Source organism: Leptodactylus fuscus, chromosome 2 (assembly GCF_031893055.1).
Source record: "Leptodactylus fuscus isolate aLepFus1 chromosome 2, aLepFus1.hap2, whole genome shotgun sequence".
NCBI classification, from domain to species: Eukaryota; Metazoa; Chordata; class Amphibia; order Anura; family Leptodactylidae; genus Leptodactylus; species Leptodactylus fuscus.
The window spans coordinates 213979012-213994422 of record NC_134266.1 but is presented as its reverse complement, the minus strand read 5'-3'; positions in this window follow the sequence as shown (position 1 = coordinate 213994422).

Genomic DNA, 15411 nt, shown 5'->3' with positions numbered 1-15411 from the left:
AAAAAAGTGAGTACACAGATATGCATCATGAACAACCATGGACAATACTAATAGATAGGAGAACTATACAGAGTGTAATAAAGGGTACAAAAATGCATAAATGTTGATATTAATGTATTTAAATCTGTATCACTCAAATAAATGGTGCCTAACTAGCACCAACAGTACCCTTATGATGATATATATATATATATATATATATATATATATATATATATATATATATATAAAAATACAACTCCTAAACTAAAGGACTGCAGGAACCAATAGGAACGAGTAATTACAGTTGCACAACCCAAAAGGAAAGCAACCACACCAACAGCTGAGTACAACGTGATAAAGTATCCTAACTACAATAAATGATTAGATGTTATTCTACAGAGGGATTTAACATACCTGGAATAATACCAAATTTAGGATGGTTATTAAAGGACCAACATCAAAAATTCCAAATAGCAAATGCTAAGGGAAAGGCTAAAATAGCCTATTTAAGTAGAGTGCATAGAAGTGGTCCAAATAAGTACATAAATACCCCTAGTATAGAAAAATCTACCTCAAAATAAAGGATACACAAGTAGACACAATATACCTACAGGGAGCAAGTGAAAAAATATATACAAGCTGTGGTCATAAGTATGGAGAAGTCCCATTACCTGCAGTCATGTTGTCCAAGGTGAACTGGTGACAAACAGAGCCCTTTGGCCGCGCCTCGACGCGTTTCGCCTACTGCTAGGCTTCCTCAGGAGGCAGTTTGCGACCTGGTCATTGAAAGCAATAGGGAAAAAAGCCTCCCATTGATTTCAATGGGGAGCGCACGTATGCCGGCTCCCATTGAAGTCAATGGGAGCTGCTTTTTACGTGCTCATTCTAAACGTGTTTTTACGTTTAGTCCGTGTGAAGGCTCTCTAATAGTGTTTTTTTTTGAGTGTGGAAAGTGTGTAGTTGATAGGCTGTGATGGTAGGTTAAAAATGTGACTTGAGCTTGTTAGATGCCCCCAGCCATGTTTCCCCTGCTGTCCCAGTTGCATTGCAGAGGAGTTGGCATCATTTCCTGAGGTGTCATAGTGGACTTGGTGACCCTCCTGAGTCGAATTGTGGGTTCCCCTGAAACAAAACATTTTTCCCCATAGACTTTAATGGGATTCGATATTCGTTCGAATAGTCGAATATTGAGTGGCTATTCAAAACGAATAACGAATATCGAATATTTCACTGTTCGCTCATCTCTAGTAGCTAGCCATTAAGGTTCTTATCATTTTGGTGTGGAAAAACTAAGATTTTTGTAACATTAGGTTTGTAAAGATAATTTATCAAGTTCACATGATGGATTTTCCAGCAGGACCCACCATGCAGTATCTGTCACGTAAATCTTTGTAATGGGAGGTGTCAAGCAGAAGCCACTAAAAAATGCAAACTATCTTCCCATGTAAAGAGAGCTACTTGGGAGTAGTGAGGAATATTGGGGATTTGTTTATGAATATTTGTAACTTAAATAAAATGTATATGTTATATTAGATAAATTGTAATAAAAAGAATAAAATATATATTTATAGGTAATCTCCCTACCAAATTTGCTTAGTACTGCTACATTGACTTTGTTTTCATTACTGGAATGTAATAAGGACTTGTGGATAAACCTATATATAGGACTGCATATCACTAAGTCCCAGAAGGAAGTGCAAGCCACAGAATGCAAAAGGTCACATGAAGGACAGAATGGATGCAAAGTAGTGGATGCAAAGAGCCATTTGCTACTTCAAACACAGTACAATTACCAGAAGATTAGAAGGCACAGAATAAGAGCATTTCAGCATTCAGGACCCTATTACAGCCACAACCTTTTAACAAGTGCTAACTAATAACATAGGAAGTCAATCAACAGATTGTTTATCCTCTTAGGCTGGTCTTACATGGCCGTAATGATTTTACGGTCCGCAAGTTGCTGATCAGCAGCATAGACACCGCAGACGCCCGTGAACTATAAGCGAGTCTGTGCAGTGCCGTCAATTCACGTCCTTTGCGGACCTGCTCTATAAAGTGCGGACCACGGTTGTGGCCCGGCACACCACGGATAAAATATCTGGTGGTGTAAGAGGCCGCATTGAATATAATGTGTCTGCAAATGGTCCACAATTGAACACCGTCAATTGCGGACCATTTGCAAACTTACATTACGGCCGTGTAAGACCAGCCTTAGAGTTTGGATTTGTTAGAAGGGCATCTCTTGTATACATGGGGAAAGATACTGCAGACTAAAAAGCAATTCATTTCCACCCCTGTGGAATGTTTCCTACCATGTTCAAGCCAAGCACTACTCGGAAAGTGCATTGCTAAAAAAAACTCATCTGCCCATGTAAAAGATCCTTTTTATTGGTAATTCATACAGCATTTTGCAAAAATATTTGTCTCTTTACCTATCTATCTATCTATCTATCTATTTATCTATCTGTCTAGTAATACATTTAGATGTGGCTAATAGAGATGAGCGAACACTACAATGTCCGAGGTTCGAAATCCGATTCGAACAGCCGCACACTGTTCGACTGTTCGAACGGATTTCGAACCCCATTATAGTCTATGGGGGGAAATGCTCGTTTCAGGGGTACGCAAAATTCGATAAAATTGTACTTACCAAGTCCACGAGTGACGGTCAGGCTGGATTCTCCTTGAAGTCTTCTCTCGGCGCAGCGCCCCCGCGGCATCTTCTGGCTGGAATTCACTCTGCCTAGGCATCGGGGCCTAGGCAGAGCCGACTGCGCATGCGAGGGTATAGCATTCTGCCAATCAACGCTGATTCTGCATTGAACCTTAAACTTTGAACAGCTAGTAGTGTTCGATCGAATACGAGTATTTCAAATACCGTAGTATTCGATCGAACACCTACTCGATCGAACACTACTCGCTCATCTCTAGTGGCTAACAACTATCCCCTGTCTAATGGTCCAAATTCTTGATCGTTGGGTGATAAAAGCTTTTATATATGCAGAAAAATCACTATTGTCCCATGTACAAAAGAGAGAGTGCTGCAGATAAATGCAATCCATATGGGGATGAACTAATTTTTCATCCCCATGCAGCAATGCTGATCATGATCATAGGAAGTAGACGATTAGATAAAGATGAACATCCTTTCCAATCACTGCTGAAGGATCAGCTCATGTAAAGCTACAAATATCTGTGGAAAGACTTAATTCAGTACCTAAAAGCATGGTTTTCTAAAGATTAAAAAAATGTGGACAATTGATATCAAAAACTGTTTTGTAACAAGAGATAAAAAGTTTTGTTGTATGTTTAGCCTTAAGGTGCACATTCACCTTCATTATCTGTGGAATGTCAGCAGCTTTTCCTCCAAATCCACCTATACAAACAAACACATGCTTGGTTAGGTTTCACTTAATACATCTTGTTTCTTCCTGATCATTTACTTGATTTTAGAGCCCCATAATAGGCTCTTAAGACACCTCCAGGCCTGAGACAGAAGTTTATCTCCAGGCAGAACTTAAGTATCAGGTGTTGAAATTCATGCCCAATTCTTCTTTGAGATGATGTTTAGGAAGAAATGGAAGGTCTCCATACATGTTAGATAAGTTGTCCAGTCCTACCAAAAATGGCGGGTTTGGGTATTTTTTCTCTAGTGTGTATGGGGCCTCTGGAGAAATATGGCAGAGCATTTTAATGGAATGGATTCAATCTCTGTAAATTAGCATTTTTTATTCTGATGTGTTAGGGTGCATTCACACTGAGTAAACGCTAGCTTATTTTGTAGAGTAAAATTACACTTGTAAATTTTGCTATCCCATTGACTTCAATGATATTTTTTTACAAGTGTAAAAATACGCCTGTAAAAAATACGCCTGTAAAAAATACGCCTGTAAAAATACGCCTGTAAAATGTCATTGAAGTCAATGGGATAGCAAAATTTACAAGTGTAATTTTACTCTACAAAATAAGCTAGCGTTTACTCAGTGTGAATGCACCCTTAGAGTGATCGGTCTAAGCATATTAAAAACATTGATTTGTAAAGGTGACAACAGTCATGCAGTACACAACAGGCAAAGTATACACCCATTCCCTATTGTATGTTCCAGGATAGTTCCCAGAAAGCTTTTTATACAGTGTTAGCTTCATTAACAATTGATTGGTAAATGTTATGTAATTTGCATCCGAAAGCAACTTGCTGAGTGTTAACAAATATGTAGGAAAAAGCACAGCAGAGAGCACTGAGGATTTACATGGAATGTTAATGGACTGGGCAGCCAGGATTGTTATGCTGCCATTCCAATATATAGTACTAAAGCTCATCAAGGATACAGAGATTTCGGAATTATTCTCATCTAGAAACATTGTTTTTATGGAAACTGTCTTCGCACATACTATGTCTACATACTAATGCATTTTCATCTACATACTAAAAAGCTGTATGGGGAATAAACAGTCACAGAATTACAAAAACACTATCTCAGCGTTACATAGTGACTTGTATTTTAAAAGCGCAAAACTCCTATCAGGAATATGGAGTCCCCTATTAAGAACTTGTTGTCTGCTCCATCTTACATCTATGTTTTTGTTAAAAATCTGCACAGTCTTCAGTCACTGCAATACAGGCATCATATACTGTAGTGGCCAGCTGGGGCATAGCTATAGGAGGTGGAGTCACAACCGAGACATGGACCCTGAGGGAGCCCCAGGGTATTCTATAGGGCACAGTGTAGGTCCTAGTTTTTGCATTGAGGCCAAGGAGCTTCACATTATACCTCTGTTGGTCAAGATATAGAGAAGTATAAAGGAGATACGGGGTATGGAAAGCAGGACCCCTTGTGCTGGGTATATATGTACATCAATGAGAAAAATATGTGCTCTTTGTTACTTTAGACTTTGATCCGGAAGGTCAGGAAAGAACAGCTGCTGACATTAAAAAAATGCAAACATTTATTCTTCAAACAAAGATATGAAGTTGTTAAAAAAAGAAACACACAACAGAGATTAAATTCTGTTCACATCTCGCTATGTCCTTCTGTCAGAGATATATATATGTCAGGATTATTCACCAAAATATACCTCTAATAGAAGGGTGCAACATTTGTCTCTATAATAGGTATATAGTGCTAGGTCACCTATTATCTCTCATTGTAAAAACACATTATTTTATATTTTTACTGTATGTACCTGTACTTGACCAATTTTTTGATGTCCTTTTTTTTTTGCTCATATTCATAGATCTATCTATAGATTTAAATCTATAAGGAATCCATAAAAAAAAAAACAGGTGCCCCACGGATGCAAAACAGTTTAAATTTTTCATGGCCATTTTGCACATTGTTCATATGAATAAAGCCTTAGAATTCCATTATATCTGAAGCACATCAGTTGTTTTCACTGAAAATCTGTCAACCTCTAAATCTATGGTCTTTTAGAGATATTTTGCTGTATTATTATATTGCTGGATGTATGATTTATAGGACAACCTGTATGCATTGTATATGTAATTGTTACTTCGAGTATTTATTATATTATGTTTATTTTTCTTGGCTATTTTTGTCAAAGAGTATTGCCATCTTAAGTATCATATCTCTACTGCTAGCTTTTGTAAATTCAAGTGTTTTCTTAAATATATTACTTTAGCAATGCTGCTTTGTTTTCCTCATTGTTTATACATCATTTCCATAGAGCTGGACCTGTGTGATAAGACAGGACAGATGATGTCACTCACTGCTCTCACTGTTATCTACAACTCTGCTGTTCAGCTAATTGTGTCTGTTATCTATCTATGTGAACACACAGATAACACTGAGTCCATTCTCTAGAAGCATGTTCATATTATTCGATCTGCATTTATATTAGACTAGCCTCTGCCCGCGACTTTGTCTGCGGGTTGTTGGCGTCAATGATCCGCCTATATTTAGCAAATTGCTGCCGTTGATGGTTTGCCTACTCCGGCATTTCGGCAGCTGTTAAACTGTCCTTCTGTTTTACTTGTTCCTCACACCGTTCCTGTGATTGTTCCGGCATCTCAGCAGCTCGCTGGGACACCATATTAATGAGTGTGTTCTTGGCGTTGATGATCCACATGCTCCAGTGTTTCAGCAGCTCTCAAGCTGGACTGCCGCTGAACTTGCTTCTTGCTCTGTGGCCGGGATTGTTCCAGCATCTCAGCACCTCACTGGAACATTATATAATGAGGGTGTTGTTGGTGTTGATGATCTGCCTGCTCCGGCGTTTTGGCAGCTGTCAAGCTGCCTTCCGCTGAACTTGTTCCTGGTGCTGTACTCGTGATTGTTCTGGCATCTCAGCAGCTCACTGGGACGCCATTTAATGAGCGTGTTGTTGGCATTGATGATCTGCTTGCTCCGGTGTTTCGGCAGCTCTCAAGCTGGCCTGCCGCTGAAATTGGTTCTTGCACTGTGCCTGGGATTGTTTTGGCATCCCAGCACCTCGCTGGAACGCCATATAATGAGTGTGTTGTTGATGTTGATGATCCCCCTCAGCTGTGCTTGAGAAGAACTCTGTGACTTCTGGCTACCTTCATAGCTGTCCTTGTTTGTGACAAATTAGATTCTATTTTTCCAGGCATGTTAAAAATTGGCATAACTGCCAATTTGGATTAAAGGTATTTGCCCTTGTTTGTCAGCACTGGAGCAGATCAGATAATATGCAAAGTTGTCTACACACTGAGGGTTAGTGTGTGTTTACACAGAGAGATAACAGCTCTGGCTGAGATAAGGCTGCAGCTAAGAGCTGTTTAATATAGTATGTGAACCTAAATTCATAACTGTCATGAAACCATATCATTTACCGGGATAAAAAGTAGCCTATATTTTAATCGAGGTTACAATCTATCTGTGTGCCAAATTTCATTCAAATCTGTTCCGCCATTTTTGCCTGATTGAGGAACAAACACACAAACATATTATAATATTAGTAGGATTTCAAGTAATCATAATAAGTATTGTAATACTTTATAGTGTCTGGCTCAGCAAACAGAGGGGAGGCGGCTTTGACTGCTGGATAAGGAATACAGGAAAAGAGAAGAAGCGACAGCAGGCGAAGCTGCTGAAACAGGGAGCTGGGAAAGTCCTTTTAAGCTCAACATATTTACGATTTTAAAATTTCTAGATTTTTCCCTATCTAGGTAGAGGGACATTGGGTTTCCTTGTTGCAAATAAAATATTATTTTTGTTTCTTTTTTTAAAAAAAAAATGAACGCACTCAATGACAATAAAATGGAACATCACTAGGGCTACTAATAATAGAGTTATGTTCAAACTTTATTGGTATTTGTGTATGACACTTTTCATTGTGCAACCCCATTCAGCACAACATTATACCTCAGTGAGCGTCAGATCTATCTGTAATGTAATTGGCCCATTTCCTTCCCGTGTTTAGCAATCTGGAATACTGTATCTATATAGGCGTTAGCACATAACCATTTTAAGCTTGGTCATAGACACGAGATAATTGTTATTTCCCCGCAGCTATCTTCCCTGACATGCTGATTCATACATGTTATTTTTATATACAGTAGGTTAAGATATCCCTCTGCTGCTACTTGTCTTAAGGAAAATAGGGGATAGAACATGCACATGAAGAATGTATGTTGCGGATTTAGGAACATTTGTTATTAATTTCACCCCTTTAGTTGAAATGGATGAAACCCACACAGCGAACTGACATGATGAAGAAATAAAAATGTATCATAAAATGATACATAATGAGATTAAGAATATCTCAATGATTTATATGCTACTGTATTACACTTTGGATTTTTCATGTAAATCTACATGGAAAATCCATGCATAATTCGTACCTGTGCATGTAGGCTATACACGTTAGACTTGGGTTTATCAGCTACTGACAGCTCTAAAAATGGATTATCATTCAATATACAGAGATCTGTTATAAGGGGACTTTATTCTCCATATTACATATAATCTATGCCTAGTTAATATGTGCACCATTTGACATGTATTAATACGGATGTAGCAATCACCAAATGAAAGTTTGGCTTTGTAGGCCATGTTATCCAGCAGTCTTCTATAAGCTTTATTTGGATGTCATGAGCTCATTACACATTTGGGTTTTCACTCCATTTCCTGAACTATCATTTACTCTGTGAACTAATTTCAAGTCACAAACATTTATATGAAATGTAAAAGACATGACTGATGATAATGAAGAACTGAAATGAATATAAAATGTTTTTGGAGATTTGTTTTGCTTTTCTTCGCCACTTATTATTATGGTGATTTATAATTAACTGCAAAGTAATTTGTATCTGACACTTGAGCCTTTAAGTAAGAAGCAAATGTCTATAACTATGTGGCTGTATATCTCTATATATTTAAAAATGCGTTTCTGCCTGTCTGTCTGTCCGTCCATCTGCCTGTCTTTTCTTTATGCGCGACCAAACGACTGAACCGATCTTCAGCTAATTTGGCACAGAGGTACATCATGTATCCGGGAAGGTTTTAGACGGGATCTCAGCTCTCTAGTGCTGTGTTCACACATCAGTATGCCATCCCTCCGTTTGAATTCAGTTTGACACTTCAAAATGGACTGATGCACATACTGATTGTATACTGACACCGTTTTACGCTGATAGCAAACGTTCTCCTTCCCTGTCCCTCTGTCCTCCTTATCTTTACTCTGTTTACAATTGCTACTTTTAATCCCCTTATCTGTCCTCTAGGGGACCAGAACGTTTGCTATCAGCATAAAAAGGTGTCAGTATCTGAGATACAGTATTCCCATAAAATTACCTGCTTTAGCCAATAGAAGCTTGCAAGTCTTTCACTCATATTCCAACTGCCATACACACGGTCACGTGTGCCTTATCAGCCAATAGAAGCTCACAGGCGCTTAGTCTCCACATGCACACAGCTTTACTCCAGGTTTCCATAACAATCCAGTCAATTGTCTTCACTGCTGCAAGTCAGCTTTAAAGCGGAAGGGCGATGTGGATGACACTTTTACACAAGGTCACATACACACAGCTTTACTTGAGGTTTCCATAACAACCAATTGCAGGTTTTTCACTCATATCCAAGTTGAGGTGCAACATGATCACATGACGCTTATGGACCAATAGAAACTCACAGGTTCTTCAGTCTTGACATACACACAGCTTTACACCAAGTTTCCATAGCAAGCAAGATATTTAGGACCTGTATTAGTCAGTTCGCAGGTCCTTAAATATTCAGTCGTATGACATGTATCAGTCAATATAACTTCACATTTTATTTACCAGGTTTCCATAAATACAATGTACCTATACTGGATGTCAGTATTATTATAAAATGAAACATATTTAAACTACATACAAACGACATACAAAATAGACCAGTGCCAATTCTTATGGGGCCACTACACAAAAAACTAAATATACCCATGCGAAGCAGGGTCCTTCTACTAGTTTCTTATATACTAATGATCCGCTCACATTCCAATGAGTTCTCTAGATACAGGGGCTTGTGATGTCTCTAGAAATTACTCAGTTCTGAAGATTATTTCTACAAAATATCAAAAATCACCATAAGGGGCAGAATTATTCTTGTAGCAATCATCTGAATCTTTATCAGTGGGAGAATGCCCCTAATATTAATCATAGTGGCAGCAGTACTTGAGGATTTTCCTTATTATATTAGAGTTCTATATACTTAAAGCAGTGATTTAAAAAAAAAAAAAAAAAGATTTATTCTAAGGAACATTTCCAGTTGCTTTGTTTTATATGTTTGACAATATGGTGGAAGAATCACATTAAAAACTAAAGATCTTCACTGTTTATTGAACTTTTATGCTTTGTATATGTTTATATTGTGTTATATTTACTCTTGTGTTTACATTAGGATCATGGCTTCTGTTTTAATTAACATGATGTACACTTACAAAGAAGTAAAGGGAATTAGGTAAGACACTTGGGATTTGTGGGGACAAAACTGGAAGGAGAAGTGTGATGGCAATGAAATTTGTTTGCTTGAGAACTATCATGATGAGCTCCAGGAACCAATCCTATCAATGTTATCTAAGTATATTCTTCTTCTAAAGAGTCTTTTACACAAACAAGCACTCATAGTATGTTTGTTCCTGATCATTGGCAGTGTAGGTGTAAAGACATTTGCACTGGCTCTATCTCAGACCAGACCACCTTTGTTTTCAGTTAACATAGTGAAAGATTTGATTACTACTTGTGACTTGTTATCAGCACTGCAGTAACCTGTAACACTATGGTGTCAGTCAGGGTGGTGACATTTCAGTGTACTTAACCCTTTAAGAACGCATGGTAGCTTGTACATTAATGCTTGGTGACTTTCTTCATCCCCCCCCCCCCGCCTTCCAAAATTCATAACTGTTTTATTTAAAATAATCCTTTAATAGTCCGACCATTGGGAAAATCAGTGAGTTACAGCAGCATGGATAGTACAGTAATATAGTACAAGAAAAAAGAACACATACAAGCTCAGAATAGCAGATAGAAAAAGATACTAGGAGTCATAGCAACTAAAAAGAAAATAAAGATTACAGGATCATTTAGTTCTTTGTGTGGAATGATCTTCGCTTAGCCTGATGTAGATTATACAGCCTGACCGCGGTTGGGGGGAAGGACCTCCGATAACACTGCTTCTCACAATTGGGGTGAAGCAGTCGGTCACTGACAGTACTGCCCAGTGCTGTCATGGTCTCATACATGGGGTGGGATTTATTCTCCAGCATGGAGCTCACCACGGACAGTATCCTTCTGTCACCCACCACCTGCACTGGGTCCAGGGGGCTCCCCAGCACAGAGCTGGCCCCTCTACCCAGCCTGTCAAGTCTATTTCTGTCCCTGGTATGCTACTCCCCCAGCAGGCCACTCCAAAGAAGATGGCTGATGCTGCCACAGAGTTGAAAAAGGCCCTAAGAAGTGCACACTGCACTCAGTTCTGAGGTCACAGGGGCCGTCACTAACAAGTGACCCACTGATTAATTCCAGGTTATTTCTCATTACTCAGGGGGTGAATAGCTGCTTTTGTTGTTGCTAATTTTGCTGCATTGTTTTTTTTTTGTTTTTTTTTTTTTTTTGGGGGGGGGGGGTTTGAGCCAAACCTTTATATAGTCCATTACAAATGTAATGGACTATATAAAGAAGCCATTGTATTTCTCCCTATTGCTCTATAGCTTTGCCTCAAAAAAACACAGCAAAATCTGCAACAAAAAAGCAGCTTTTCCACAACGTGGGGCTTTAGCTTCAAAGTGGTTATGAATTGTCTGAAATTTCTTAGGGAGCCTTCACACGGAGTATACGCTCCGCTCATTCTGAATGTACAAGTCGTTCACAATGAGTGCGTAAAAACCAGCTCCTATTGACTTGAATGGGTGCCGGCATACGAGAGCTCCCCATTGGCTAAGGCTGAAGACCACCCAAAATTTTTCACCAAAATTCTTTATGTGATTGGCCCCTAAAAGCTCATTCTCAAGACAGGATTCCACAACCGTGTGCTTACCATTGTATGAATAGCCGGCACACAGCCTCATAGACTTTAGTGGATCTATTTATATGACTGTAGTTGTAACCAATCTGCTATTTCTGGGGCTGATTTAGAGGGTCCCCTATAAACTCATGTCTATGAGATAAGTGAAGACAGATTACCTTTGGGCTGTGAACGCAGCCTAAGGATTTGTACAGTACATGGTGGGTTTTCTGATGGAGAGTGAAGCATGGCCACTCACAGCTAAAGACTGGAAATCCCCCCTTTCAATAACTTGTGGGGTTTCAGTCCCCAGACCAGCACGGATCTGCCCTTCTGCCTTCTCACTGTCATGTCACAGGCTCCACTTAGTGAGCAGCAGAGCTTAGGCTTCAGAATACCGGGCCTTATTGTAGCTGTGTGTAATAGACACAGGCACAATCACATAACACGAGGTTAGTGGGCCATGTGCGGGGCGGTGGGAGGGGCTACATATTGTTAGTGGGCGGGGAAAGGGGCGGGACACACCGGCACAGCTGAGTATTGGGGAGGTCGCAGATTAGATGTATACACACGGCGCGGTGACCTGGCCACATATCGCCGAGCACATCGTATCTACACTCGTCCGGTACTGCAGCACACGGAGGGATTAGCGTTACGTGTGCGGCTACTCGGCTCTGCCGTATACACAGGAGAATACAGCCGCGGGGATCTGAGGTAAGAGGCGGGACGGAGGGGCTGTGCGCGGGGTGACCGGCCTGAGGTGGCGCCGGACAGGGCTCCAATACAGCGCAGGAGCCGTAACCTATCACTTTCTCCCGATATTAGATGGCGCCTGCTCGCGGCTTCTGTCTGTCTAGGAAAAGTTTCCGCAGCAGGTGAAGTCCTCCAGTATAGGGCTGCATTCACACGGACACTATTGTCTGTAGTATAATATTAGGCTACATGCACACATGGAGAGTCTTGATCCGTTTTTCTTTTTCGGCTAGTGCACTGAGCCCATCCCTTCCTCTGGCCCTTTGTGTCCTAGCCCTGCCTGCTCTGCAGAGTCTGCACTGGTACCTTGGTGTCCTTGGAAAGCTTGCGCGTTTTCTCAGGGACCTGTACAGGCGGTGTGTGCATGCAGCCTTATAACCACTAGATGAAAGCTCCAGGCACACACTGCTATAGATACATATAGTACTAGGAGTCCTGCTATATACTGTCCTGCACTACAGGGCTGTATATGGTGGGAAGTAATAAGGACTCTATAATAGTAGGAGATCATCTCCCAGCACAATGTAGGGAACAAGCTTCATGCCTGAGTGTCATGTAATGATGTATAACTGTAGGGCCCCATTACACTACACTCAGTAACCCTGCAGTCACACATAGAGGCTGGATTTATTTTTCTGGTGCAGATTTTGCTGTGAGTGTTTTTGAGCAAAAGTCAGTGGGAATCGGTTGGAAAAACCTCATAATGCTAGCTGTACTTCTGGTGTTATGGGATGACCCTATATACATAAGATTGCACTCATCAGTCCTCTTCATTATTTTTTTGGTGGGTTACAGTTTCCATACACACCAGGGCACATTGTCACATGTTTAGATTTACAAAAAAACTTGCAAGTCTTCAGTAGGTGATACCTTTTTTTAATGGCTAACTCATAATGATGACAGAATATGACGTTTCGAAGCTTCCTCTGAGCTCCTTCTTCAGATATATCTAAAAACACTTTCTGCAGGTTGCATGCATATATATATATATATATATATATATATATATATATATATATATATATATATAAATATTTGGATACAGGGAAACAAACATTTTCCTAGGTTTAGATTTGTCTGTCTGAGGTTTGTAGAAATCAATGTGCTTGCCTCCAAAACAATCCTATGCGCATGTTTGGAATGCCTCTTCAGTTTAGCAACAAAAACTGCTACACGTGGAAATCCTCCCCCCCCTCTTTTTCTCTCCTCCCTTTGGAGGGGGAAGGAAGAAGCCACCAAAACCTGTTGCCTGGCAGATCTAACCTGGGAGCTGCAGGAAGGTGACATAGTGATAGGATGGTTTAATGTTTTCTTGGTGATAAGAGGCGCTACATAAATTCTTCCTTCTGCTTATCTCCATTGCTTTATTAAACTTACAGACCAAACACATTTGAGCCCATCAGGAGGGTCAGCTGAATGTGTGTGTGTGTGAAAATTATATATATATATATATTTAGATGCCATACCCCTCATTACTACACGAATCAATGACATCATCACTTCCTACATGAAGATAAGTTTAATGAAGTGAGTGAACAGTGTGGGCTTGTCCAGTGTAGACCCTCTCCTGATTTAGGTGGCACATTGCTGCTGGCAAGTCCTCCAGGCAGCTGCCCCATGTGTTGCTGCTTTAGGATGTGTTTGCATTCTTTCCCTGTCATCTGGGAGGCCTGCATTCAAATGGTAATGTGCTCTGGGCTCCCTGTATGGGAGGCTGCCGACCTTTAACCCTTACTGCACCCATTTTACAGATAACAGTTATTGATTACTTGAATGTATACAGATACCTGTATAGCAGCTCCATAGTATACAGTATTCATTTTTGCATTCATTTTGTTCCTATGTGTACTAGTATATAGCCTCAGCACCTAGAGATAAAGCATTGACTTATTCTATAGTTGCCTTGTTATGGATCTGTGCGTATATGGAGACTTTATACTCTGTGCCTCGTGGTGAGGATCAATGATCACTCAATAAAACTGACATTTATTTATGTTTTTTTTGTCATGGTGTGGTATTAACACGAGTAAGAACTTATGTTAGAGCTCTGCTTTGAATTTGACTATAGATTCATAAAAATATTTTTTGAGAGAAGTCTTCAGTAGTTGATACCTTTATTAATGGCTAACTTAAAAAAATGATGACTTATTGCGAGCTTTCGGGATATTAAAGCTATCCCTTCATCAGGCTGGTATAACAATATCTGAAGGCAGGCATATTTATACAGGAATAGAGTGTTAGATGTAAAATAGAGGGAAAGCAGAACTTGCAAATAGTTCAAAAACACATATCAGTTCAGAACTGTCTATTTAAATGTTCTGCTTTCCTTCTATTTTGCATATAACACTCTATTCCTGTATAAATATGCCTGCCTTCAGATATTGTTATACCCGCCTGATGAAGGGATAGCTTTAATATCCCGAAAGCTCGCAATAAGTCATCATTTTTTAAGTTAGCCATTAATAAAGGTATCAACTACTGAAGACTTATCTCAAAAAAAATTTTTTATTTCATATCCACTGGCTAACACGGTACAAATATATTTTTCCTTATATAGATTCATAGTAGTGTTGTTTTGTTTTGTTTTTTTTCTTCTCAGATTCTTTGCTTTCCCTCTGTTTAGGGACTTGTTCGCCCCTTGAAGCATTGCTTCTAGCAGAAAGCAGCTCCTTGGAGCTTCCTTACCCCATTTCCTGAGTTCTTTGGAGTTTGTGTTTGAGTTGAAGTAACAATTCCTTATACAAGGCCGGCATAAAGATGAAGTGACTGCACCATGGCCCTTAGGTTTTACTAGGTTAACCACTCTTATTACTAGATGTCCATCACTTGCCCTGCCTTTTTATTATTTATTTACAGTTTCACTTATTTTGTACATAACTAATACAATGTAACCTTTCTGTAGAAATGTTAGTTTCAATACCACACCTATTCTTTGTTAGAAGTGCGTTTATGGTTAGAGGGAATGGTGCTCCCCCCCCCCCCCTCCCTTAATTGTACTGGTGGCTTCCAGTATTGAAGGTTGCACTTTTTGTTGTCCCACGTGACTGGCAGGAGTAAACCTGGTCCGTCTGGACTCTCAGCATTGATAATGTTCTGTGTTTTAAAGCCATCCAATAACTCTTTGATTTGGATGCAACAAACTTGTAGATCTATTTGGAACTCCTTGTACAGAAAGCTCCTATATGTGAAGGTACATATGGGGAGGTAAAGAAAG